A 4,967-nucleotide genomic window follows, 5' to 3' on the forward strand; every position below is an offset into this window, starting at 1 on the left:
ATTTGGGAGATTCATCTATATTGACTTGTAAAAGCTTTAATTTATCAGTATGGACTAAGATGCATTATCACATTGGCAGCCTCTGTTATATAAGATTCTATTATAAAGGCCACTAACAAACTGAACAAAAATTACCTAGGAATAATAGTGTATTGGTTTGAAACATGTAATGAAATTGGTCTTTATCCCTGCATTCAGATGCAGGTCTAAAAGAAAAGGCTTTGGAGATGCTTTTTATTTTGTTTTATTGTATTATTTTATTTTATTTTCATTTATTTTTATTTAAATTCAATTAGCTGACATATAGCACATCATTAGCTTCAGATGTAGAGTGCAATGATTCATCAGTTGCACATAACACCCAGTGTTCATCACATCATGTGCCCTCCCTAATACCCATCACCCAATTACCCCATCTTCCCAACCACCTCCCCTACAGGACTCTCAGTTTTGTTTTGTTTTTTTTTTACTATAGTTAAGAGTCTCTCATGGTTTGTCTCCCTCTCTGATTTCTTTTCATTCTGTTTTCCTTCCCTTCCCCTGTGATCATCTGTTTTGTTTCTTATATTCCACATATGAGTGAAACCATATAATTGTCTTTCTCTGATTAACTTATTTCACTTAGCATAATACCCTCCAGTTCCATCCACACTGATGTAAATGGTAAGTATTCATCCTTTTTGATGGCTGAGTAGTATTCTATTGTATATATATACCACATCTTCTTTAGCCATTCATCTGGTGATGGACATTCCTGCTCTTTCCACAGTTAGGCTATTGTGGACATTGCTGCTATAAACATTGGGGTGCAGGTGCCTCTTTGGATCAATACATTTTTATCTTTGTGGTAAATACCTAGTAGTGAAATTGCTGGGTCATAGGGTAGCTCTATTTTTAATGTCCTGAGGAACCTCCATACTATTTTCCAGAGTAGCTGTACCAGTTTGCATTCCAAACAACAGTGTAGCAGGGCTCCCCATTCTTCACATCCTCATCAGCAGATAATGTTTCCTGACTTGTTGATTTTAGTCACTCTGACAGGTGTGAGGTGGTATCTCATTGTGGTTTTGATTTGTATTTTCCTGATGCCAAGTGATATGGAGCATTTTTTCATGTGTCTGTTGACCATTTGTACATTGTCCTTGGGGAAATGTCTGTTCATGTCTTCTGCCCATTTCTTGACTGGATTATTTGTTTTTTGGTTGTTTTTTTTTTTTTAAAGATTTTATTTATTTATTTGACAGAGATAGAGACAGCCAGTGAGAGAGGGAACACAAAGCAGGGGGAGTGGGAGAGGAAGAAGCAGGCTCATAGCGGAGGAGCCTGATGTGGGACTCGATCCCAGGACCCCGGGATCACGCCCTGGGCCGAAGGCAGACGCTTAACCGCTGTGCCACCCAGGCGTCCCTGTTTTTTGGTTGTTGAGTTTGATAAGTTCTTTATAGATTTTGGATAATAGCCCTTTATCTGATATGTCATTTGCAAATATCTTCTCCCATTCTGTAGGTTGCCTTTTAGTTTTGTTGACTGTTTCCACTGCTGTGCAGAAGATTTTATCTTGATGAAGTCCCAATAGTTCATGTTTGCTTTTGATTCCCTTACCTTTGGAGACATGTCTAGCAAGATGTTGCTGCAGCCAAGGTCACAGAGGTTTCTGCCTGTGTTCTCCTTGAGGAATTTGATGGATTCCTGTCTCTCATTTAGATCTTTCATCCATTTCGGGTTTCTCTTCATGTATGGTGTAAGAATCATCCAGTTTCATTCTTCTACGTGTGGCTGTCCAATTTTCCCAATGCCATTTGTTGAACAGACTGTCCTTTTTCCATTGGATAGTCTTTCCTGCTTTGTCAAAGATTAGTTGACCATAGAGTTGAGGATCCATTTCTGGGGTTTCTATTCTGTTCCATTGATCTATGTGTCTCTTTTTGTGCCAGTTTCATACTGTCTTGATGATTACAGATTTGTAATACAACTTGAAGTCTGGAATTGTGATGCCACCACCTTTGGTTTTCTGTTTCAAGTTTCCTCTTACTACTCAGGGTCTTTTCTGGTTCCATACAAATTTTAGGATTATTTCCCCATTGGGGATGATATACTCTCTGGGTCTTTCATATGTGGCTTCATGATATTAAGGTATATTCCCTCTATCCCTACATGATGGAGAGTTCTTATCAAGAAAAGATACTGTATTTTGTCAAATGCTTTTTCTGCATCAGTTGAGAGGATCATATGGTTTATTTCTTTTATTAATGTGATCTATCACATTGATGATTTGTGAATGTTGAAAGAATCTTACAACCCAGGAATAAAGCACAATTGGCCGTGGTGAATAATCCTTTTAATGTACTATGGGATACTATTGGCTAGTAACTTGGCAAGAATTCTGGCATCCATGTACATCAGGGATATTGGTCTGTAATTCTTCTTTTTGATGGGGCCTTTGTCTGCTTTGTCTGGTTTTGGGTTCAAGGTAATGCTGGCCTCATAGAAAGACTTTTGAAGTTTTCCTTCCATTTCTATTTTTTGAAATAGCTTTAGAAGGATAGGTATTAGCTCTTCCTTAAATGTTTGGTTAAACTCCCCTGGGAAGCCATCCAGCCCCAGACTCTTGTTTTTCCGGAGGTTTTTGATTACTGCTTCAATTTCCTTGCTGGTTATTGCTCTGTTCAGATTGTCTGTTTCTTCGTGTTTCCTTCTTGGTAGTCTATAAGTTTCCAGGAATGCAGCCATTTCTTCCAGATTGCCTAATTTGTTGGCATATAGTTGCTCATAATATGTTCTTAAAATTGTTTGTATTTCCTTGGTGTTGGTTGTGATCTCTCCTCTTTCATTTACAATTTTATTAATTTGGGTCTTTTCTCTTTTCTTTTTGATAAGTCTGGCTAGGAGTTTATCAATCTTATTAATTCTTTCAAGGAATCAGCTTCTAGTTTTTTTGATCTGTTCTACTGTTCTTTTGGTTTCTATTTCATTGATTTCTGCTCTAATCTTTATTATTTCTCATATCCTGCTGTGTTGAGGCTATATTTGCTGTTCTCTCTCCAGATCCTTTAGGTGTAATGTTAGCTTTTGTATTTGAGACTTTTCTAGTTTCTTGAAAAAGGCTTGTATTGCCATCTACTTCCCTCTTAGGACCACCTTTCCTGCATCCCAAATATTTTGAACAGTTGTGTTTTCATTTTCATTTGTTTCTATGAATTTTTTAAAAGTCTTCTTTAATTTCCTGGTTGACCCATTCATTCTTTGGTAGGATGCTCTTTAGTCTTCATGCATTTGAGTTCTTTTCAAATTTCCTCTTGTGATTGAGTTCCAGTTTCAAAGCACTGTGGTCTGAAAATATGCAGGGAATTATCCCAGTCTTTTGGTATCTGTTGAGATGTAATTTACGACCCAGTATGTGATCTATTCTGGAGCATGTTCCATGCGCACTTGAGGAGAATGTATACTCTGTTGCTTTAGGATGGAATGCTCTGTATATATCTGTGAAGTCTATCTGGTCCAGTGTGTCATTCAAAGACCTTATTTCCTTGTTGATCTTCTGCTTAGATGATCTGTCCATTGCTGTGAGTGGGATGTTAAAGTCCCCTATGATTATGGTATTATTACCAATGTGCTTCTTTAATTTGGTTATTAATTGGTTGATGTAATTGACTTCTCCTAAGTTAGGAGCATAAATATTTATAACTGTTAGATCTTGTTAGATATACCCTCTAAGTGTGATATAGTGTCCCTCTTCATCCCTTACTACAATCTTCGTTTTAAAATCTAATTTGTCTGATATGAAGATTGTTACTCCAGCTTTCTTTTGATATCCATTAGCATGATAAATGGTTCTCCACGCCCTCTCATTTTCAATCTGGCAGTATCTTAGTGTCTAAATTGAGTCTTTTGTAGAGAGCATGTGGATGGGTCTTGCTTTTTTATCCAATCTGATATCCTGCATCTTCTGATTGGATCTTTTAGCTCATTTACATCAAGGGTAGCTATTGACATATATGAATTTAGTGTCATTCTATTACCTGTAAAATCACTGTTTCTGTGTATCGTCTCTGTTCCTTTCAGTCTGTGTTACTCTTGGGCTCTCTCTTCTCTTAAAGGATCCCCCTTAATATTTCTTGCAGGGCTGGTTTAGTGGTCACATATTCTTTCAGTTTTTGTCTGTCATGGAAGCTCTTTATCTCTCCTTCCATTCTGGATGACAGCCTTGCTGGATAAAGTATTCTTGGCTGCATGTTTTTCTCATGAACTACACTGAATATATCATGCCAGCCCTTTCTGGCCTTCCAGGTCTCTGTGGTTAGGTCTACTACTAGTCTAATGTTTCTACCCTTGTAGGTTAAGGACCTCTTGTCGCAAGCTGCTTTCAGGGTTTTCTCTTTATCTCAGATTTGCAAGCTTCACTATTATCTGTCAGGGTATTTATCTATTTTTATTGATTTTGAGGGGTTCTTTGTGCCTCCTGGACTTGAATGCCTATTTCCTTCCCAAGACTAGGGACTTTTTCTATAATTTGCTCAAATATACCTTCTCCCCCCCTTTCCTCTCCCTGTGGATCCCAATAATTCTAATATTGTTGTGCTTTATGGTATCACTTATCTCTCGAATTCTCCCCTCTGTGGTTCAGGAATTATTTATTTCTCTTTTGCTCAGTTTCTTTATTCTCCATAATTTTATCTTCTACATCACTTATTCTCTCTTTTGCCTCATTTATTCTAGCATTAAGAGCCTCCATCCTTCATTGCATGCCAGCAATAACCTTTTTGATTTCAATCTGATTAGACCTTAGTTATTTTATTTCTCCAGAAGGTGATTCTCTACTGTCCTCTATGCTTTTTTTCCAAGCTCAGCTAGTATCTTTGTAATCATTGTTCTGAATTCTAGCTCTGACATTTTACCAATATCTGTATTTTTTTAAGTCTCTGGCCGTGAGTACTGCCTCTTGTTCTTTTTTTCTGGGAATTTTTCCT

This window comes from Ailuropoda melanoleuca, chromosome X (assembly GCF_002007445.2).
Source record: "Ailuropoda melanoleuca isolate Jingjing chromosome X, ASM200744v2, whole genome shotgun sequence".
NCBI classification, from domain to species: domain Eukaryota; kingdom Metazoa; phylum Chordata; class Mammalia; order Carnivora; family Ursidae; genus Ailuropoda; species Ailuropoda melanoleuca.